At 39.1% G+C, this 25,513-nt stretch overlaps 1 long non-coding RNA gene across 1 annotated transcript; it reads left to right on the forward strand.

Moving 5' to 3' along the window:
• The first annotated feature begins 21,205 nt into the window (after positions 1-21,205).
• Positions 21,206-24,631, forward strand: LOC138900759 (uncharacterized). Its single transcript, XR_011412006.1, has 2 exons — positions 21,206-21,574; positions 21,857-24,631. It is a non-coding gene; the product is annotated as an uncharacterized lncRNA (long non-coding RNA).
• Positions 24,632-25,513: the final 882 nt, after the last annotated feature.

Consider the following 25,513-nt stretch of genomic DNA (forward strand, 5'->3'; position numbering starts at 1 on the left):
AAAGTACATACACAACCTTTTTAGTGAATTTTAGACAAGACATAAAATACTTTTCAAACTTTTGAACTCTAGTTAAGCAGAATATAGACATTTCTTTTCTCGAACCTAGCCTCAACCTAAGGAGCTAACTCAAGTAGATTTTGAGGGGTGCGTAACACCTTCCCCTTAGAATAAGTAGAACCCTTACTCAAATCTCACCGGTTAGCGGACCATTAGGATAATAACCTTATAAACCCATAGGTACCATAATGTACCTTAAAATATTGGCGACTCTCTTTTATCAACTTCAAAAGAACCATTAGTTGTACTTTATTTTGACTAGTGCAAAATAGGGTGCAACAACATGGTGACTCTACTGTGGACTTTTACACTTAGGTTCTAACCATAGCAGATTTAGGCTAGACTTGAACTTTGGGGATGTTTGTTATATTCTGTTTTAATTATGCTTAACTTGAAAATTCATGTTTATCCTCTTTATTCTACTTGCTTACACTTTCATCATGTTGAACATGCTTACCTGCTTATATTACTACTTTATCACAACTATCTATTATTGTTTTATATACTGTCATCACATCTTTTCTATCGAGTGTTGGTCGTACACAATCACATACAAATGACATGCGAGAGTTGTATTTTACATTTTTCTGAACCTTCTTTCAAAACTCTCTAGTTTCAGAGAATGACTTTGTCAGGCCAACTGACATAACATCTCACAGTTATTCAGTCCAACTCCAAAATTAGGAAAAACTCTACTCTTAGCAAACAAAGGTCATGCTGCATAAACCTTAGGTGGATCAGCCCTTGGTATTGACTCACGAGTAGGAAATCTACCATAATGTTAGTGGGTTACGCACCCAATGACATGATTTTTGTGGAACTATGAGCCAACCAAGATAAGATACTAAAGATCCGGAGCAAACACTTACAAAACCTTTCACCTCTTTAGATGGAAATTAACCGCATCGTTCCCAAGATTAATATGGTCATTAGTGCACATCACAATTAACTCTTGACTTTCCTTCAAATAATAATTATATCCAAACATATTACGCGCCCCAAACAACACTCATCCCGAGTGACCCAAATCATGAGACAACATCGTCTCAATACCCATAAGCTATCTCATACCCTCCTCATGCACTCGGTAGTATCTCCAACTGATATACTCATTCTAAAAGATCTTCTGCGAATCTCAAGTTGTTCCCTTCTATTTCTCCAAAACTACACCGCATACCCAATGATAACATCGAAATTCTCCAAGTACCCTTCACACTCTACTGCAAAATTCAATCTTTCAGCACACAATGAACCCAAAAATCCTTAGGCACCGCACTTTAATTCTTGAACCCAATAGAACCATTGTTGAGAGTCACCACTCTGACCTGGTCCTGATTATATATCCATACCCTAGTGCTCTGCTAGCACATGAACACTGCCAAAGAAATAATCGGATGAATTGTTTTCCTTGAACATCATATACACAAGAAGCATATACTTTGAGTCATCCATCTACACACGAATCGATAAGGTGTAATATAGCACACATATATCAAATATTTTGCCTGAAATACCCTCGTTGTTTCCTCCCTTTGGTCATAACTAATCTACAAATGTATCGATAACCTGATACTGCTAAGGCACACAACCACATGACCCGATTGTAGGCGATGGGCTCCCCCACTTATCTTTAAGCTACAATCACATAAATCCAGAATCCACAATAACTCCTCATTCTTTGTTACCATGATCTCGCATCGTTAATCCGCCAAATTTTGCAATCTCTTGTTAAACATTTCATAAAACATTCAGAATTATTAGCCACCATCACACAACCGACCTCCTGACAGTCATACCATCCTTTTCAAGCAATCAAAGCTAGCATCGCAATACGTGCCTCCCCTAGGTAGAAAGTAGAACTCTTCGTATGAACTTCATCAAAATCACGCAACCGCTAACCTGCTCACAGAAGATATTCCACTTGTGTAATTCCACATCGACATCTTCAAACGACATTGCTCTGGTTACAACTACTATGAAATCAGTAAACCCTCCTGAGCCCATGCTCGTCCACCAGCTGTAAGAGTCCGTTCATTTTCCATTAGCATCAACTGCAGGTCCAACAATACATTCCAAAACTCGAAGTCATGTTTCATCCCAAAACGATAATCAAGCTTCCACACCCCTCTTCATTCCAAGCAAATTCCTTTCTGTCAAATTCAACCTCAGTCAGTACAGTAGTCACCATCCCAAATGAGATTTATATACTTAGTCATTGTCCATTATGATCCCCAAATCGCTCTAAACATTCTCAAAGCATGTGGCTATCCTACCACAGAATCCATACACTACTCTGCCACTCCCATTTCGGTTAAACCATCTCCTTATAACACTTCTCGGCCTCTGCTATTCATACTTGACCTGCTAGCAATTCAACCACCGTGAGACGTCTCCCACCATGTCCTTCCTTTACCTTCGATGCCAAAATACTACCTCAAATCATAATCCATCTTTGTAGCACCAGAACAAATAAAATGCCACCAACTCTGAGCCTCCATAAATATCATCTATCTCGAGCCATCAACACTAGAAATACTATTTCGACTCTAAAGCCGCCATACATCGCCTTCTCTGATAACCGCTGCTTAGGCACCATTCAACAACACCCTACCCCGAAGGGAATTCTATGGAGACCATAACACCAATGAGCCTTAATGTGTTCCACAAAGGCCTGAACATCCATAGTCCAATTGCCTTTCCTCCACCGGAATTAAATGCCGAACTTCTAAATCGTGAACAAAGTAATCCTTCCTTCGAGTCATTCACTGACGCAACACATAAATAAGAACTCTGCCATTTACACCAAAAATGGGCAATAACAATGCATGAACATCATAATACACTGTGCATAGCCTCAAAACCATAGGCAACACTAGCACTGGGCTGAAACGAAAGAGAACCCTTCCACAAGACGACATAATAACCCGCTCGAATACGCAGAGAGAAACATCCTGCGCCATATTGGCAGTACCACTACAACTCCTTGATTTCCAATTAATAACGAGCGCTCAACATCGTATAATAATCAGTATGAATGAAATGAAGGCATAAGCTTTAATGGAACCAAACCGCACGACGAGGAATCAAGAAAGGAAGTGCTCCTAAGTACAGACGTCTCCGTACTGATCCACAAGACTCTACTAGACGCGCCCATGACTCGTGATACCCAAGTGAACCTAGAGCTCTGATACTAAGCTGTAATGATCCAATTCCCATAATAGGTCGTGATGGCGCTCAACGTCGCCGTTAGGCAAGCCAACGGTGAACTATCAATTCAATTATTCAATTTATTATTTTTGAAATAATAAGTTTTATTAAGTAAAGAATTCAATGCATTTAAAAATCATGAATACTTAAAATATTAGTAAGATATAAAATAAAAGATGACAATATCAAGTCGAACCATAAACAACCAATAGAGTATCCCAAAACCCAGTGTCACAAGTGCATGAGTATTTACTAAGAAGTACAATAATAATATATGTGTCTGGAATATAAAATAATAGGATAAAGTAAATAAATAACATGTAGACTTTGAGGGCTGCAATGGATAGCATAGAATATAGTTCGTCATAAAGTCCCCTCAGCAGTTGCGCCAACGCGCCAAGATGACCATCAAAGGGACCTGTCAGATCCTGCACATTTAGTGTTGAAGTGTAGCATAAGTACATAAATCAACTTGTACCCGGTAAGTATCTAGCCTAACCCCAGGAAAGTAGTGACGAGGGGTCAACATCAACACTTACTAGTGGTCCAATAAATAAGATACAAGAACCAAAAGCAAGCATAAAATACAACATGATCAATAGAATAAGAAACAGTAATCAACATGAGCCTTTAACGAAATATCAATTTAAAATTTCCATATAGCACATGCCATCTCAAAAAATAAGAACTGTCAAATAAATGTCCGATCACCAATCATAAGGGAATAACATGTAATTTCCAAGTCCCCAATCAAGAGGGTAATCTCGTGGGTATTCAGACTCCTAGCAATTTTACGCATGAATAAAGCCGAGGTCGTTCGGCCCGATCCATATAGTCGTGTACATACACTTTCGAGGTCGTACGACCCAATCCATAGATGTATCTCATATATACATATATTGTCGAGGCGTTCAGCCCAATCCCCAAAAAGAGAAGAAACTTATCGAACTACGTGCTACGTGTTTGCAATACATAAACGGGAACGGAAAGTAATCATGACTTGTTACCAATTTTCGAATATCTTGCCAATAACTCAAGGTAATGAGATTCGATCTAACGTGATCTCTAATCACATTTCATGTATAAGTCTTAGGTAATTACACTAACAAGTTGAATTCAGATAATACAAATGTTGCTTGATAAAGTCCTAGGTCTACCCGGACACAAACATAATATTAGATACGTACGGACTCTCGTCACCTCGTATGTACGTATCCCCCACAACAAGTGGCACATATCAAATACATTACCTAGGGGGTAGTTTCCCCCTCACAAGGTTAGATAGGAGACTTACCTCGCTCCGAAGTTTCGTAACCGGCTCCAACGCCTCTCTAACACCTTATATCGATGCCCATCAATCTGAAACTAGTCAAATAACATACAAACCAATAAAAATATACTCCAACGCTCATAAATTATCAATTTATAACAATTTCAAACTCCACTCAAACAGTCAAAAAAGTCAACACTCGGGCTCACGTGACCGTATTTCGAATATTTTTGAAAATAAACATTACCCATAACACCACGAACTCAAATATATAATTAATCCCTAATTCAATGTCCAATTTCGTGGTCAAAATTCAAAAATTAAATTTCTAGGTTTTCTTCAAAATCTCACAATTTTCACCAATATTTATGTTCAAATCTATATATAATTCATGTATTTAACTCATAATGTGTAGAAACCGCTTACCTTATGATGGATGATGAAAATTCTCCTTCAAGATCGCCCCAAAATCGACTCTAATCGATGAAATGAAATAAAAATGAACCCAAGCCCGATTTTCAAACTTATACACTGCCAGGCGACCTTTCCTCGCGAACGCGACACTACCCTCGTGTTTGCGAAGCTCAACAAACTCCGGACCCAAACTTTCTTTGCGAATGCGAGAATAGCACCCCAAATGCGATGCTTCACCAGGCTGCACAATTGCGATCATGTCCACTTCATCGCGGATGCAAAGGCCAATTTTCCCTAGGCCAGCTTCTTCATCGCGAATGCGAAGCTGACATCGCGCACGCGTAGCATTGCCGTCCAAATATTTGCGAATGCAAGGCACCAGTCGTGAATGAGATGCACAAAATTTCAGCAGCCAACAATCCTTCTTCGCGAACGCGTGAATCCCTTCGCGTTCGTGAAGAACAAAACCGGACACCAGCACCAGCAAAACAAGGAGAAATGATCTGAAACCCACCCGATGCCCCCCAGACCCTGTCTGATCATGCCAAAAAGTCCCAATACCTTATCCAAACTTATCCAAAGGCTCGAAACGCCATGAATAACATCAAAATCATGAATGGACGATAACAATCCTTCTTTCAACTTTCAAACATTGAAACTTCGACGAACGCGTCTGAATCATACTTAAACATTTCGGAATGATGCCAAACTTTACGTACAAGTCACAGACCATAATTCGAACCTATTCCGAGGCTCATAACAATCCTGAATAACATCAAAATCATGTTATTCAGTCCTGTTAGTCACGCCATGAATAACATCAAAATCATGAATGGACAATAACAATCCTTCTTTCAACTTTCAAACATTGAAACTTCGACGAGCGCGTCTGAATCATACTTAAATATTTCGGAATGATGCCAAACTTTATGTACAAGTCACAGACCACAATTCGAATCTTTTTCGAGGCTCTGAAACCCAAATGGACATATATAACACCAAAGTCCACTTCAAATAAAATTTAATAAATTCTAAAATTTTCAAATGCCAACTTCCCAAAATAAGCGTTGAAATGCTCCTAGGCCACCCGATACTCAACCCAAACATACGCTCAAGTATGAAATCATCATACGCACCTATTGGAACCTTCAAATCCTGATTCCGAGGTCATTTTCTCAAAAGTCAAAACCTGGACAACTCTTCCAACTTAAAGCTTCCGAATTGAGAATATTTCTTTCGAATCAACTCTAAACTTCCTGAAATTCAATTCTGACTACACGTACAAGTCATAAAATATGAAGTGAAGCTACTCAAGGCCTCAAACCACCGAACGATGCGCTAGAGCTCAAAACGACCAATCGGATCGTTACAGCATGGAGATTTAAATGCTCTGACAACTGCAGAACGGTACACAACCCGTTTAACAATCAAGTCAGATTCAAAGTTGTCACGCCCCGAAATTGGGGAGCGCGACCGGCGCTCAATCGAGTGAACCCTGCGGAGCAAGCCTGTTAGATTTCCTTCTACCCAAACTCATCCATGAATAAAGAGGAGGTATACTCCATTAATCAAACACTGAAAATATTTCATTAACAACTCCCATTTCATTTCCATTAGCAGCTTCATTTATAATTTCCAAATTATAACAAGTTTATATATATATAATAAAAATATGTTTGCCAAAACTACCAACACATCTAATTCAATTCCCAACATCGAACACCACCCACAACCTGTCTATGGAGCCTCTAAGTACAACAGAAGAGTAGTATGGAACTGCCGACAATAAGGCCCGGAATAGAGTAGGGCTCACCAAACACAATGTACGATTCAAATGACATCAGGCTCGGAATAGAGTAGGGCTCACCAAACCCTGCTGAATAGAGAGTAACTACTAACGAGGACCAAAGCTGCCTGCTGATGAACCACCTGCATCCATTAAAGATGCAACGCCTCCGGCAAAAGGGACATTAGTACATATAGAATAGTACTATTATGTAAAGCTAAATGTCCTCTTTCAAAATAGAATGCCAATCTAAGAAAGGGAAAATCATGAAAACAACAATCAACAATCAATAATTTTCAGATGACAAGTTAAAACATAATAATTCCCAAAATATGAAGATAACATTGTGAAGTGATAATCAAAATATGATGATAATATTATTTTTGGTTGGGAGATCTATAGCACCGATATACCACTGTTCATAATATCAATACCACCGTACTTTTAGCACAAAGTCCGATCACGACCCGATCGGCTAGGTCGTCTCATCCGAGACATCAACCATAATCACAATTTTAATTACAATTTCAATTACAATTTCCAGCACAATCACCACCATGTGTGCGGCATGGTGTCCGTTCATGACCCGATCGGATAGGCCATCTCACCACAATGCCGTGTGATCGACATCATCCTTTTCTATCAATCATCTCATCCCAATTAAGGGAAATAATTTTATCACATCAATCTCATCCCAAATAAGGGAAATAATAATAATTCACTCCTACACCGGCACGAAAGGTTTCGGGGTTAGGTTATTTCAACCTACCCTTCCTCGGTGACTATCGATACTCCCAAAAATATTATTTGATTTGCTTACAAAGGAAACAACAATACAAATGCATTTACCTCATAACCTTTCATACCATATATAGCCTCATTGGCACTTTCAACAACTTTCAACATCATTATTTCATTAGCTCTCTTGGCCATACATATGATTCTTCATTCATGGCACAATGGCCGTATTTCATATTCCACACTTTCATTTCTTCCCTTTCATGGATCATCATCATAAATATCAACCAATAGAATATTTCGAAAATCACAACTTCAGGTTCATTAGTAATGAAGGATCTAAACAAAATGGATTCCTTTCCAAGAAATGGAGTAAAATCATTGGCAATCGAAGCACAAGTTAAAATCATAAACAAGTAACACATCATTTATTCTTAAAATACTTTTCCCCGAAAAGGGCAATACATAATTTCAACTCATGAATATGTGAGAACTCAAAACACATCGAAACTACTTACAAAGTATAGCATTAGTTAAAACAGCCACATATGGGCATCACTTGAGTTCAAAAGCTTTTAGAAAATTCTATTTTCAAAGTAAATTTTGGAATAGTTGAATCAAAGCTCATCTCATAATCTTTCTCTCATCATTTTATTTCATTGGCACCATTGGCCACAAGTATAACTTTCACTCTTGGCACGTTGGCCACACTTTCTATCCCCAATTCACTTATTTCACTTTCAACCATCTTTATAGATTATCAGCAACAAGACATCTCCAATCAAGACTTTAGGTACACATATAAGCAATTAAGAGTCTTAAGCATATTTGGATTTTCTCACACAATTTGGCATCATAACCTTCATTTGAAACATAACTCAAAGACATAGCATCTTAATACACATATCATTCTTGTACACATTCTCAAAGGATAACATTATGTGATAGGAATATTCGGAATACATTTTGAATACATAATTCTCGACACTTTGCTTATTCGGGACAATTGAATTTATAGGGAACAACCTGAAATATGAGAATAAGGAACTTGAGCCAACCATACTTGAAACTTGCGGGAACATCATGGAATTCAATTCTAAGAGAGTAGTTTGGCCAACATACCTCAAATTCGTCCCTTAATGATACTACAATGATCCACTACACTAAGAAACTTCAATCTACAATAACAACATCCGATGAGACCAATATTAGTAACAAATTCCATAATTTAGGCCATTTAAGCACTTTATCAAACACCTAGTAGGCATGAATCTCTACATCTCTTAACCATAGAATTAGTTCATTCAACTACTATCATTTACCAAATAATTTATCCCACCATCATTCTTAAACAATTCATAACTTCCAACATCACATACATGACCATCCATCCACACCCAACCAACAAAATTCCATCAAATAATCACCTTTCAATCTCTACAATGGTTATGTATTTAAATTGGGAACTTATGGCTTTCAATCACCATACCATAAGTTCCAATACTTAATTTATACTCATATTCTCATAATATATCCATACATGTAAGTCTAAGGGTAAAGGATTACCTTTTGGAAGAAATCTTGCAAAAACCCTCCTTTGAGTTCTTAAAGAAATTTCTTGAAGATCTATGTATTTTATGGAGGATTGAGTTAGTTTTAGGGTGGAATTGATGGAATGAAACACCAAATTAGTAGGGATTACTCACCTTAAAGATGGGGGGAGTTGGAGGTCTTGAGAGAGTGGAGGAAAACCCCAAAATTCAGCTAAGAGGAATGGGGAAAAATGAACCCCCGAAATGAGTATATATCATTTCGAGCGCCACAGGTAGCGTGGGGCGCTACCTGTGGCCCAGTTTACAGAACCTCAAGATTCCCAGCGCCAGGGCTAGCGCCTCACGCTAACCTGGGCGCTGGCGATGGGGAAATCTTTTCTATTTCGCCCGAAAATAGACATAACTCTCTCATACAATGTCTGAATTCGACGATTCTTTTTGCTATAACTCCGTAATTTCCATACGGATCTAATGATTTAATCAAAACTTAATTTGGATCTCATTTGCTTAATGTGATGCCACTTATTCTTGAAGAAATGGCGTTGAAACATCCTACAAATATCCTAATTAAATTATGGGCATACGACCGAATCCAAAATTACCATACGGACCTAATGGAATCATCAAACCTCCGATCCGAGGTCGAATACAAAAAAAACTCAAACGTGGTCATAATACATCATATAAAGCTACTCAAGACTTCAAATAGTTGAATGGAGCATAAATGTTCAAAACGACAAGTCGGGTCATTACATTCTCCCCACTTAAGATCATTCGTCCTCGAATGAGGGTTAGAATCCACCATAGACATCCATTATGACTTAAATCCTCATCCACACACCAAAAGTTCCCAATTTTACTAACTCCATAAATTTCCAAAAGTTTCGCCAGAGTCTCCCCTATAACTAGGCCTATCCACCTGTCAGCGAATCCCATAAACTAATCCTAACAACACATCCCCAACTCGACAAAGCATCCTATATATATATATATATATATATATATATATATATATATATATATATATATATATATCAATAACACTAATCTCAACATTACAGGCACTGCATTATCAAAATGATATCTCGACATGAACTGCACATTTTTAAATCATAACACCTAGAAAGTACCTTCTTAGACATAGACACATGAAATACCGGGTACACGGAGGACAATAATAGGGAAACATCATACTCATAGTTTGGCCTATTTCCTTCAAGATTTCTTGATGCCTAATGTGACTACACATACTTTACCTTCCTTAACAATTCACCCAATATATTCATATAGAAAATCTTGAGAATAACCCATTCACTTTCTTCAACTCTAAATCCTTACGCCGAACACCCAAACTAAACCTTTGGCGACCTTCAACAATTACTCTAAGATGTGCTAGCATGAATATGACCATAAAATTTCCTACCCAATATGTTTGATCATGGGATGATACTTCTTCTCTGACATCTTTGAACCTTCAACCCCCATAGGTTACTATAAATAGGAACAACGAGGTCCGAGATTGGGCTGGAAATTTTCAAGAATTCATCAATGTGCTGAGCAGGGCACTTCAAGAGGTTATATTCTAAGAGACATAAAGGTTACTACCAATAGTGCTGACATGGTTAATCATTGTGATGACATCATTGATTCGACAAATAAGGCATAGAGTTGCCTAGTAGGCATTGATAAAGTGGGAACCATGTACATGATCTTAAGATGTAAAAGAAGTGAGTCATTTTAGACATGTGATATATGGGAGGAATGATCGGGAGGATAAAGACATTAGCATCAGTTATTCTTAGAAGACTATGAGTTATGAAAAGGACAACAACAATTGTTTCATTTCATATATGCCTTGTTCAGCAATAGTAAGCCGCAATGAAAAATAGCCAATTATGTGACACCAGTCGTCTACTGGAGTGTAGGAAAAATTAGTTTAACTCGAAATGAGAATATTTTGGCACCCTGAATGTGATATGGGTTTCAAAATACATGAAGTTGCATTACGCTCTTAACATTAACTGACACAAAGAATAGACATGCCACAAGCCCATGAGGTTGAAAAAGAAGTTGAACACTTGTGAGATTATTATCATTCTGACAGCTTAACCCTTCCTGATAGTTGATCCTATATGAGAGGAGTAGAGATACAACAAACTTTTCTTTCGAATCAATATGCCCATGATATATGCCAAAATATGAAAGCATCTAATTCCAACCTTTCACGAGTGAAACCACATAGCTAGGACATCTTAATATTGGGATAAAATCATGTATTGGTTAGAGAGAATGAATACTTTTCTATGAGCTAGATATGTTTCTGCCATAATAACTCTCAAACTGTAATATCGGGCCAATTCATGGGCAACTACAATACTAGGAACAAAGTGAGCTACTTATTGCGGAATGATCTAAGTGGACATGAAAGTCATACTGAGATGGGCAAATAAAAAGATCTTCCTGCGACGAATTTGTGAAAATATCAAATTTCCCAGAAACTTTTATGCGGACAAGTGACTCCTTTCAATTGACAGGTACACATATGATAGGTGCTGAGATATACTCTCATGTTACTAGACAGTGAAAAGGATTCATGATAATATTCACAAAGGAGTGAAGTGATTGTTCAAACCAAAGGAGCCACATACACTGGAGAGAAAAAGAGTGGCTTAAGAAGGATCTCAACACTAGGCCGCTATACATTGGATTTGATACCACATAAGTAAACTTTATGATGGTGCATGCATAAGCATAAGTGAGCAGATGTTATCCATTTGAATCAAAAGGTTCTGTAAGAAATTCATCAGGTATAGTCCCTTGTTCAGAATTTAGGGAAGGAGTGGGAAGTATTAACCTGTCACAACCCAATTTCTCCCTCCGTGAACCGTCGTGATGACACCTAGTCTCTACAACTAGGTAAGCCTAACACTTTGCGGAAATAAAACAAAAGCATGACATTAACTACTAACAGTAACAAATATCTAATAAGCAACTGAATGTCACTCGGCATATACAATTATCACCTCTGAAAAAGTACGAAAAACATTCCCAAAAACCGGAAACCCGCAAGTCACAAGCTACTAAGAAGTCTTAACTATTCTATACATCATTTCTACAGAAGAAAGGAAAAATAAATATAGGGGGTAGAGGGAGCTCTGAGGATCTGCGGACGCGGGGAGGTGTACCTTGAACTATCCAATAAGCAGCAGCGATTGCAACTAGTAATGAGGCTGGTAAGATGAACCTTGATCTGCACACAAAAAATATGTGCAGGAAAGAGCGTGAGTACACCACAACGGTGGGTAAGTGCCAAGCCTAACCTCGGTCGAGTAGTGAGGAGATCAGGTCATGGCCCTACTAGTATAAATATAATGAAATAAGACATAATGAAATATCGCAGTAAAAATAAATATGAAAATTTAACAGGACTAGAATCAATGAAAGACAACAGCTCAGAACACAGTGATAATAATAGGGGATCTCCCGAGATACCGTCTCGTAGTCCCAAACGTAAATGTGCGGGGGGATCTCCCAGAATACCATTCCGTAATCCCAAAATAAATATGTTGAGTAGGGGGTTCTCCCGAAATACCGTTCCATAGTCCCAAAGTAAATATGCAGTACAAAGGGATCTCCCAGGATACTGTTCCGTAGTCCCAAAGTAAATATGCAGCGCAACCAACCGAAATAACAATTACAGCAAGAAATCCTACAGTTTAGACTAAGTTCAAGTCAAGGAAAGAAGGTAATTTCACTAAACATACTGCACAGAGTTCAAATAGGATGTTAATCAAGTAGGCATGCTATTCTAGTCTAAACAGGATAGTTACATATGCTAGTGTGTTTCAAATAAGGAGAAACAAGTTATGCCTTAGTGAAAAAATGGAGTTTTACAACAAATAGCCTGTGTACGTACTCGTCACCTCACGTACATGGCGCTCAAATATCAAATAGAATCGAATCTTAAGGGGATTTCCCCCATGCAAGGTTAGGTAAGCCACTTACCTCGAACCAAGCTCAAATCAATCCGTCACAATGCTCTTTCCACAGATATCCGACTCTGAATGGCTCAAATCTAGTCAAAACCAATTATATAACATAAATATAGCTACAAGAAACTAATCTAGCTAACGAAATCAAAGCTATGGCAAGAAATTAGAAAAATACCCAAAACGGTCTCCCTGGGCCCACGTCTCGGAATCGGGTAAAAGTTACAAAATATGAACACCCATTCACTCACGAGATCACTCGTACCAAAATTATCCAAATCCGATGTTTAAATCCCACTCAAAACTCAGAAATTCAGTTGGGGAACTTTTCCCCCCATTCTCCCAACTTTCTCACACAAAATCCTTAATTAAATGAAGAAAACAACAATAGATTAATGAAATATGATCAAAATCAAGTTAGGAATCGTTGCCCCAAAGCTCTCTCTGAAAATCCCTCAAAGAATCGCCAATTTCCGAGCTCCCAAGCCCAAAAATAGAGAAATGAATCAAACCCTCAAATTTTTCCCTTTTCTGCCAAGCAAATTCGCTCCTGCGACCTAATCATCGCACCTGCAGTGCCGCACCTGCGGAAACTCCATCGCAGGTGTGAAAATGACTTAAGGAACCTGGGACCGCTTCTGCGAGAAAGTGGCCGCACTTGCGCGTGCGCACTTGCGGAAACTAGTCCGCTTCTGCAGTCTCACTTCGCACCTGCGCTCCAGGGTCGCATCTGCAGAATATTACCTCGCACCTGCGATCCCTGAGCTCCTCCTTCCAAATCGCTTCTGCGCCTGATCTTCCGCACGTGCGGGTCCGCACCTGCGGTTCCCCAACCGCAGATGCTAAAACATCAGCAACCAGAAATCTTCGGCAATAGCATAAATTCAAATTTCAACCCGTCGAGCATCCGAAACACACCCGAGGCCCCCGAGGCTCCCGAGACCTCAACCAAACATACCAACCAATCTTAAAATAGCATAAAAACTTAGTCGAGCCTTCAAACCACATCAAACAATGCCAAAATCACGAATCATTCTCCGATTCAAACTTAAAGAACTTAGAATTTCTAAATTCGACAACCGATGCCGAAACCTATCAAACCACGTCCGATTGACCCCAAACTTTGCACACAAGTCATATTCAACCCTACGGACCTATTCCAAATTGCAGAATCGGAATCTGACCCCTATATCAAAAATTCCACTGCCGGTCCAAAACTCCAAAAATTCAACTTTCGCCATTTCTAGCCTAAATGAGCTACAGACCTCCAAAACACAATCCGAACACATTCCTAAGCCTAAAAGTCACCCAACTGAGCTAATGGAATCGACAAAACTCCATTCCGGAGTCATCTTCACATAGTTCTGACTACTGTCCGAATCCTAAAACTTAAGCTTTCCGTTTAGGGACTAAGTGTCCCAAAACACTCCAAAAACCAAAATGAAAACTCCCGGCAAATCACAATAGCATAAAATAGATATGGGGTAATCAGTTAATAGGGGATCGGGGCTATAAATCTCAAGACGATCGGCCGGGTCGTCACATCCTCCCCCTCTTAAAACAATCGTTTGTCCTCGAATGAGTACAGAGACATACCTGAAGCTGTGAAAAGATGAGGATAACGATAACACATATCCTGCTCGGTCTTCCAAGTCGCCTCCTCGACCGGTAGGCCCCGCCACTTGACCTTTACTGATGTAATGTTCTTTTACCTCAGCTTCCCAACCTGCCTGTCCAAAATAGCCACTGGCTCCTCAACGTAGGATAGATCCTTATCCAACCGGACTGAGCTGAAATCCAACACATGAGAAGGATCGATGTGATAGCTCCGGAGCATCGAAACATAAAATACTGGATGAACTCCTGCTAGGCTGGGAGGTAAGGCAAGCTCATAAGAAACCCCCCCAACTCGCCGCAACACCTCAAATGGGCCAATTAACCTTGGGCTCAGCTTGCCCCTCTTTTTGAACCTCATAACGCCCTTCATAGGAGAACCCGAAGAAGGACCCGCTCTCCAACCATGAATGCAGCATCGCGAACCTTTCGATCTGCATAGCTCTTCTGTGTAGACTGGGTTGTGTGAAATCTGTCCTGAATCACCTTCACCTTCTCCAAGGCATCCTAAACCAAGTTCGTACCTAATAATCTGGCCTCGCCCGGCTCGAACCAATTTACTAGGGACCGACACTGCCTACCATACAGAGCTTCATACGGTGCCATCTGAATGCTGTACTGATAACTATTGGTGTAGACAAACTCCGCAAGTTGAAAGAACTGATCTCAAGAACCTCAAAACTCCATCACATACGCACGAAGCATATCCTCAAGAATTTAAATAGTGCGCTCGGACTGCCCGTCCGTCTGAGGGTGAAAAGTTATGCTCAACTCCACCCTAGTACCCAACTCCTACTATACGGCTCTCCAGAATAGCGATGTAAACTGTGTGCCCCAGTTAGAGATGATAGCTACCGGTACGCCATGAAGTCTAACAATCTCACGAATGTAAATTCGAGCTAGCTGCTCGGAGGAATAGGTAGTCGTCAGAGGAATGAAATGAGCTGACTTGGTCAACCTGTTCACAATCACCCAAACCGCATCAAACGTCTGCCGAGTCAGTGGGTGTCAAACAACGATGTCCATAGTGATCCGCTCCCATTTCCACTCTGGAATCTCTATCTTCTGAAGCAACCCACCGGTCGCTGATGCTCACACTTCACCTGCTGGCAATTTAGACATCTAGACACATACTCTACTATGTCCTTCTTCATCCTCTTCCACCAATAATGCTGCCTCAGGTCCTGATACATCTTCGCGGCACCCGGATGAATGGAGTACTGCGAGTTGTGAGCCTCCTGGAGAATCAAATCATGCAAACCGTCCACATTGGGCACACCTAACCTGCCTTGCATCCTCAATGCACCATCCTCCCCAATAGTGACCTCCTTAGTATCACCGTGCTGGACCGTGTCCTTAAGGACAAGCAGATAGGGGTCATCATACTGACGCTCCTAATACAATCATAAAGGGAAGATCGAGAGACCACACAAGTCAATACTCGACTCTGCTAAAAAATATCCAACCTCACAAACTGGATGGCTAAGGCCTGAATATCCAATGCCACAGGCATCTTTGCTGCTGGTAAATATGATAAACTCCCCAAACTCTCTGCCCGATGACTCAAAGCATCGGCCACCACATTGGCCTTCCCGGGATGGTACAAAATGGTAATGTCATAATCCTTAAGCATCTCTAACCACCTCCTCTAACGCAAATTATGAACCTTATGCTTGAACAGATGCTACAAACTCTGGTGATCAGTGTAGATATCACAAGGAACGTTGTACAAATAGTGCCTCCAAATCATCAAGGCATGAACAATAGCTGCTAGCTCAAGGTCGTGGATAGGATAGTTCTTTTCATGCACCTTCAGCTATCTGGATGCATAGGCAATCACCCTACGGTCCTACATTAACACCGCGACAAGGCCAACTCACGACGCATCACAATAAACTGTATAAGACCCCGAACTTGAAGGCAATACCAATACTGGGGCTATAGTGAATGTTGTCTTGAGCTTCCAAAAGCTATGCTCACACTCCTCTGTCCACCTGAACGGAGCACCCTTCTGGGTCAGCCTGGTCATAGGTGCTGCAATAGAAGAAAATCCCTCAAGTAGGCAGTTATTCTTGTCTAAATAGGATAGTTACATAGGCTAGTGTGTTTCAAATAAGGAGAAAACAAGTTATGACTTAGTGAAAAATGGAGTTTTACAACAAATAGCTCGTGTACGTACTCATCACCTCACGTACACGACGCTCACATATTAAACAGTACCAAATCTTAATGGGAGTTTCCCCACGCAAGATTGGGCAAGCCACTTACCCGGAACCAAGCTCAAATCTAGCAAAAACCAATTACATAACATACATATAGCTACAAGAAACTAATCTAGCTAACGAAATCAAAGCTAATGCAAGAAATTAGAAAAATGCCCAAAAATGTCTCCCCGGCCCCACATCTCAGAATTGGGTAAAAGTGACCAAATATGAACACCCATTCACTCACGCGATCACTCGTACCAAAATTATCCAAATCCAATGTCTAAATCCCACTCAAAACTCAGAAATTCGGTTGGGGAACTTTTCCCCATTCTCCCAACTTTCTCACTCAAATTCCTTAATTAAATGAAGAAACCAACAATATATTAATGAAATATGATCAAAATCAAGTTAGGAATCGTTAACCCAAAGCTCTCTCTAAAAATCCCTCAAAGAATCGCCAATTTTCGAGCTCCCAAGTCCAAAAATGGAGAAATGAATCAAACCCGCGAATTTTTCCCTTTTCTGCCCAGCAAATTCACTCATGTGACCTATTCATCAGACCTGCGGAAATTCCATCGTAGGTGCAGAAATGACTTAAGGAACCTGGGACCGCTTCTGCGAGAAGGTGGTCGCACCTGCGCGTGCGCACCTGCGGAAACTGGTCCGCTTCTGCGGTCTCACTTTGCACCTGCGCTCCAGGGTCGCATCTGCGAGCATCACAGATGTGGAATATTACCTCACACCTGCGATCCCTGAGCTCTTCCTTCCAAATAGCTTCTGCGCTTGATCTTCTGCACGTGCGAAAATACTAGCAACCAGAAATCTTCAGCAATTGCATAAGTCCAAAATTCAACCTGTTGAGCATCCGAAACACACCCGAGCTACCCGGGACCTCAACCAAACATACCAACCAATCCTAAAACATCATACGAACTTAGTCGAGCGTTTAAACCATATCAAACAATGCACAAATCATGAATCATCCTCCGATTCAAACTTAAAGAACTTGGAATTTCCAAATTCGACAACCGATGCCGAAACCTATCAAACCACGTCCGATTGACCCCAAACTTTGCACACAAGTCATATTCAACCCTACAAACCTATTCCAACTTCTGAAATCGGAATCCAACCCCGATATAAAAAATTCCACTACCGATCCAAAACTCCAAAAATTTGACTTTCGCCATTTCAAGCCTAAAGGAGCTTCAAACCTCCAAAACAAAATCCGGACATGTTCCTAAGCCCAAAAATTACCCAACGGAGCTAACGGAATTGATAGAACTCCATTCTGAAGTCGTCTTCACACAATTCCGACTACGGTCCGAATCCTAAAACTTAAGCTTTCCGTTTAGGGACTAAGTGTCCCAAAACACTCCAAAAATCAAAACGAAACCTCCCGGAAAGTCACAATAGCAAAAAATAGATACAGGGAAATCAGTTAATAGGGGATTGGGGCTATAACTCTCAAGATGACTGGCCGGGTCATCATATAACCTAGGGTTATAACTCATTCCAAGGAAATCATTATAGAACTCAATTCCTCAAGAGGTTGTAAGCAAGAGACTTTGTGATAGAGTGGCTTCACGAATAATGCGTCTCGTTTAGAAAGTAAGTACATGCAATTTTTTGCGACTCAGCCTCTTGTTAGGACCGTGTTTATGAAGGATCTTCAATAAGGATGTACATATACAACAAGGAAAATCATGTGGTGCTCGAAATCATATATTAAGGAGTGACTTACTTGGTAACTTTGATTGACGGGGCAGTGCCTTAACTGATGCCCCTCGACTCCACATCCATAACATACATTGGTACCATAGTGACATACCGCTGAATGACTTCTCTTACACTTCACACAACGAGGACGAGGTCTGTTAAACTGACTCGCCCCACCGACCTGATATTTACCCTTTTTGCATACAACATAAGCATTTCCCCTATCCTTCCTCTAGGACCCCGTGATGGGATTAACAATTTCCGCACCAGCTCGTTGTATGGGCTTTTGGAATTTCCCAAATCTACCACCCCTAACACGCTTCTGAGGATAATCACAACATGATGCAAAATGTTCCCGCCCGCATATCGGGAAGACCGGGATGGGTGTATCCAACCTAAGGGCATTTGTTCTTCTTGTGCCCCCTCTTTCCACAACCATAACATATTTTTATTGGTACAGACAACCCTCTTTCGCTTGTTAGGTGCTCTCACCACATGATCTGGTGGCATGGTGACATTAATAGGAACAAGGACAATTCCCTTAGCAACTGGTTCTTTCATTCCCTCCTCGCTGCCTCAAACCCGTGGGTTACTCATATGGAAAATGAGACATGACAAGGAAATTAGCTTCCTATCTTGAGCTCTATCGTACGACCTGGAGTATCAAAGAAGGGTGAAATTCCTAAATGTCCAAGTAGCCTCCTCATTGTAGATGTGGTCGACAACACACCGATAAGAAGGACTCTACTAGACACAGCTCCGAGACACCCTAGGACACTTTAAAACCTTAGGCTCTGATACCAAGTTTGTCATGCCTCGAAATCGGGGAGCGCGACCGGTGCTCAACCGAGTGAACGCGGCGGAGCAAGCCTGTTAGATTTCCTTCTATCCAAAATCATCCATGAATAAAGAGGATATGTACTCTATTACTCAAATACTAAAACGATTTCATTAACAACTCCCATTTCATTTCCATTAGCAGCTTCATTTATAATTTCCAAACTATAACAAGTTTATATATATAATGAAAAATATGTTTGCCAAAAATACCAACACATCTAATTCAATTCCCAACATCAAACACCACCCACAACCTATCTACGGAGCCTCTAAGTACAACAGAAGAGTAGTATGGAAGTGCCGGCAACAAGGCTCCGGCTTTACCTCAAAACACAATGTACGACTCAAATGTCATCAGGCCCGAAATAGAGTAGGGCTCACCAAAACCTGCTGAATATAGAGTGACTGCTAACGAGGACCAAAGCTGCCGGCTAATGAACCACCTACATCCATTAAAGATTCAGCGCCTCCGGCAAAAGGGACGTTAGTACATATGGAATAGTACTAGAATGTAAAGCTAAATGTCCTCTTGCAAATAGAATGCCAATGTAAGAAAGGGAAAATCATGGAAACAAAAATCAGCAATCAATGATATTCAAATGCCAAGTTAAAACATAATAATTCCCAAAATATTAAGATAATACTGTAAAGTGATAATCAAAATATGATGATAATATTATTTTTGGTTGGAAGATCTTTAGCACCGATATAACACTGTTCACAATACCAATACCACTGTACTTTTAGCACAGAGTCCGATCACGACCCGATCGGCTAGGCCATCTCATCCGAGACATCAACCACAATCACAATTTTAATTATAATTTCCAGCGCAATCACCACTATATGTGCGACATGGTGTCCGATCACGACCCGATCGGATAGGCCATCTCACCACAATATCGTGTGGATCAACATCATCCTTTTTTATCAATCATCTCATCCCAATTAAGGGAAATAATTTTATCACATCAATCTCATCCCAAATAAGGGGAATAATCACAATCCACTCCTACACCGACACGTGTAGTTTCGGGGTTAGGTTATTTTAACCTACCCTTCCTCGATGACTATCGATACTCCCAAAAATATTATTTGATTTGCTTACAAAGGAGACAATAATACAAATGCATTTACCTCATAACCTTGCATACCATATATAGTCTCATTGGCACTTTCAATAACTTTCAACATCATTATTTCATTGTCTCTCTTGGCCATACATATGATTCTTCATTTATGGCACAAAGGCCGTATTTCATATTCCACACATTCATTTTTTCCCTTTCATGGATCATCATCATAAATATCAACCTTAGGTTCATTAGTAATGAAGGCTTTAAACACAATGGATACCTTTCCAAGAAATAGAGTAAAAGTGGCTGTGTTAAAGTCCATTTCGGCTATTTTAGCCCAAATACACAGGCCCAATCACCTCCAACCCGATCCAGACCTACCCCATTTATCCTATGTTTGCAATCAGTGCCATATCCTTTGAGCCAATGTCATCGTGCCACGTGGCCTATCTTTCGCACTTACAGAGAAAGAACAAACACATCTGGACCGTTGATTCAAATCATCAATGATCCATAATTAATTTATGTTTTCTTAATTCTTTTAATTCTCGCCTAAAACTCATTTTCACCGTTGGATTACAGAGATCCAACGAATGTCTTTTTTTCTCATAATAAAACTTTTATTACTTCTTATACTCTGAAATTTTAGGGTCGTTGATCAAACGATGTGCACTTTAAACCTACCAAACACCCCTAACCCTAAATCATTCTCCTACCACCTAGTCACCCTCATTTCCCTTTCCTCTCTCCTTTCTCTCATCCCATCCACCCCTATCAATCAAAAACCATATACAAATTTGTGCAAGGTCACAAATCCAACCCTCAAATCATCCCCTTTACCCATGTAATACTGTGAATTCCACCTAAACATTTCCAATTTTGTTGTTACAATTTGAATCTCGAATCCGAAACCCTTGACCAAAACTATGAAACCTGAAATCCATCAATCATTCCTCTGTTCCTTCAAGTCTAGGCATGCATGACCATTATCCGCAAGATCATTATCATTATTCTTTGTCTAGAGGTCAAACAGAGTGACCTCTAGACATTAGGGTTTGTCTGATGGGTCTTCGCATTCAACGGTCATCCCCTCATGCCGAGGTAAATCCGTGTTGCATTTCCCTTCTTTTCTTCACTTATTTAACCTTTATTTCTATCATTATCCAACTATCGTCACTTTCCACTACCTATATTGAATCTATTGGAACCCTAAGTGGATTGAATGCCACTATAAGAGGGACATTCAATGTCTTCATCAATAGACAGAACCACGTATTGAATACTATCCGAAACACAAGAGAAATAAAGAAAAGAGTATAATTTTAAGTTTTCTCACTAAGTACTCTCTAATTTTTTCTATGTCTTTCTCTTCTTTGGTCTTAGTTTAACTATTATACTGGTCGTGAGTTTGGGTCTCCTAAATGGCTAATGAACACCTCCTACTTGGTTAGCTGCCCTGCAGAAGGTCAGTACACACTAACCCTCTTCTTATTTTGAATTAGTCGTATGCACGTTTCAATGTTCCCGATGATTTCCTAGCCTATTCTCTATCGTTTATGTTAGCTATTGATGATATAAAATTATGTTTGTCATGACCAGCCTTTGCATGTTATTACCATTGTTAACTTAGTGATTTTCTGATTGAAATATGCTATATTGATGTTGTTATCAAATATGTATAATTGAACCTTATCTTTCATGATCCAATTAGTAAAAATGACTCCAAACTAAGTAATATTCTTGTGATTACCCTTACTAAGCCTCTGTTATTAAGTTAAGTTAATATTTATGCTTATTTGTGCATAATCTACTTCTATTGGTTGAACAATAATACTAGGTAAGCTAAGCTAACTGAAATCATGCTCCTAAACTTCTCTTTGTGTTTATGTATCACCATATCAATTTGACTCCTCTACTCGTGATATTATAAGTGGTTTTCCTTATAGATCATGTTTTGTATTTAACATGCTCACTTGAATGACTTTAGTTGAAGAATCTAATGTTAGTATTCTGCCTACACTACATATTTGATGATCCATGAATCTGTACTGTTAGACCCTATTAACCCTCATGACTAATTGAACTAAGATTTATGCAGATGATATTGCTTGAAATTTTCTCTTTTAATCGAGTAGTTGGAATCAAGCTTCTAAAATTTTTGTTGAAATACTGTTAGTACTTGTCACATTGTGCCATCTTAATACTTGTGGTGTTCCGCTGTTTTGACCTAGTTTCTACCCTCATGCTAACTTGTTTGACTCTGGTTGATGGCCTGTCACAAAATATCCTCTGCATGCTTCTTGTAATGATTAGAAACTGAAAAAAACATGGATGAACCTTGTTAGTAATTTTAGGGAAACTTGTCCTAAAATTGAATATATCTTGTTAAGATTAATCCTTGTAGTAAGCTTGACACTTGCTCTCTTATGACTACTTGAGCTCTTGGTGAGATTTCTGCTGTTACACTAATGGACTTTGCATTTTAGTTCACACTTGTCATGATTGAGTTTTCCATCTTCATAGACTATCCTATGACTTTGGCTTGAAATATTGCATGTCTACACTTATGTGTCAACTTTTCCTGTCATGATTCTGGTTTCGCTATAGTGTTGTACTTGGTTTGAGTTTGCGAATATTACTTATCAAATACTTGTTCCTGATGCTTATGATGATCTGTTCTCATGACTCTAACTATTGGACTTAACTATAACTTTGCCCTATCTTATTCTCATATGTTTGTCGTATACAAATCATGTATTGAGCTCTGTTGACATTCCATGCTAGTAAACTTGCCTACATATTCAAATGTTAGTTCATCATGACCTGTTTGCATTATCAAGTTTAGAATGAGTGTTATCACCTATTTCCTTATACATGGTAGTGTCAGTTCCTGTAGAGGCTTAACTTGAATCCATTTAAGTTTGATCGTTAGAAAGCTTGAATGACCCATATGTTGTTATAGTCAATCCATTAGGATTGGATAAGATTAAGACTAGCACTCTCCTATTTAATGACCTTATTTCTTTGATTGGTTGGCATGTCCCACTCCGAAATCCTAAATGAACACCATTGGCCTAACTGTTAAGTGTAAGATCCTAATGCAATGTATGCCTGCTGTTAACTATGATGAGGCTTTTGAAATACATGTGAACAATCCTTATGATCTGAACCCACTTAGAAGAATGCTGAAGCATTAAACTCTCAATGAAGACAATGAAACATACATCTATGCTCACCTTTGTATAATACTTTTATGTTAACACTTCTGGGTCTAAAAGCTTTGAGTAATGAAACATGTCTATTGCCTATAACTTTGTTTTCTTGTTTGACTATGTCTTCACAGTGATTTCATGACTGCCTGCATATCTTATACTCTGATATGAATCCTCTTAAGTCAATATTATTCCCTTGGCTACTTCTGTGCTTTGATAATTAATTATAGCATCCCATTTGTTCACAGCTATAGAGTGTTTGTGTGTTTAAAACTTTAAAGAATTTATCATGAGTTTTACATCTACTGTTTGTGTCTTGGAAAAACAAAATTACTCCATTGATCCTTTTATTTTTGTTTAAGACTTTGAGGAAGATAAGAAGTAGGTAGTTAATGGTATTTGGATGTGAAACCTGGTTGTAGATAAGACAGCCTTCCCTGACACAAGCACTGCTCGGGGTCTGTGAGACTCTCATGAACTCTAAAGTGCCAAGTGTTCAAAAGGAGATTTTATTCATAAATAAAAATTTATCCTAATCCTTTAATCATTAGCTCCTATTAATCCTCATAGGACTAAGATAAATAAAATTTATCTCACCATATTCTTCAGCTCTTAATTATTAGTTTGACATAATTTTTGTTTTATTTTATCTTTGCATTTGATATATACTAATGATCTTTTTAATTTTTGTGTGCATGATTTGAATTGGGCCTACTGAGTTACAATGGGAACTCATGCCCAACTTCAAGTCCAGCCTGCTCCCTTGTCCTCATGATGGAGTCTGTCGAATCTCGATGGGCCTGGTTGAGCGTACCAGCCCAATTGTCAAAGAGTCTAGTCTCTCTCTCTCTCAACTAATTTATTTCAAACTCTATTCGTTACAGTCTTGTTATTTCACATATGTGTATCATTGAATGACTAACGTTATTAGTGGATAACTTTGATACTTTGATTGTGTAGGAACAAAGGCAAACCAAAGCTCATAGGTAAAAGAATCAAATCAAAATTTTGCATTTTAAACCCTTTAATATTTGGTCAGTTATTAATTCAAATTCATTTTATTAACAAATGAAAGACTTTATCTTGTTATCACTAACAATTTTTAATAAGTTTGTACTTTGACAGATTCCAAAGCAAAACAAAATCTCTTTGAAAATTAGAACTACAAAAATAACTGCGAAGCTGTTTTTTCAAGAAATAAAACAAAACATAGACGATGTTTATGAACTAATGGACCTCAACGAGTTTCAAAGATTCCGGTTGACATTTATAAAGTATACCTATCCCAACTTAAGGTATATTCTCAAATAGTCTCCTATCTTACTAAACCATATACAAGTAACGCTTAATCAGTAGACATATATATTTCAAAGGGCGATTTTTCTTTAAGATTATAAAACCCCAAAACTTATGATTTCTTTTTATAGTACATACACAATCTTTTTTAGAAAATTCTAGACAAGACTTATAATACTTTTCATACTTTTGAATGCTAGTTAAGCAGAATATAGACATTTCTTTCACCGAACCTAGCCTAAACCTAAGGGGCTACCTCAGGTAGATTTTAAGGGGTGCCTAACTTCAGAACCCTTACCCAAATCTCACCGGTTAGCGGACCATGAGGATAATAACCTTATAAACCCATAGGTACCCTAATATACCTTAAAGTATTAGGTGGCGACTCTCTTTTATCAACTTCAAAAGAACCATTAGTTGTATTTTATTTTGACTAGTGCAAAATAGGGTACAACAGGCAGTACCTATTGTGATACCTGGTCTTCAGGAGGATTGGCTTAGATTTAAAGTGTTTTTACGGGATTGGCTCAGG

Source organism: Nicotiana tomentosiformis, chromosome 11, assembly GCF_000390325.3.
Source record: "Nicotiana tomentosiformis chromosome 11, ASM39032v3, whole genome shotgun sequence".
Classification (NCBI taxonomy): Eukaryota; Viridiplantae; Streptophyta; class Magnoliopsida; order Solanales; family Solanaceae; genus Nicotiana; species Nicotiana tomentosiformis.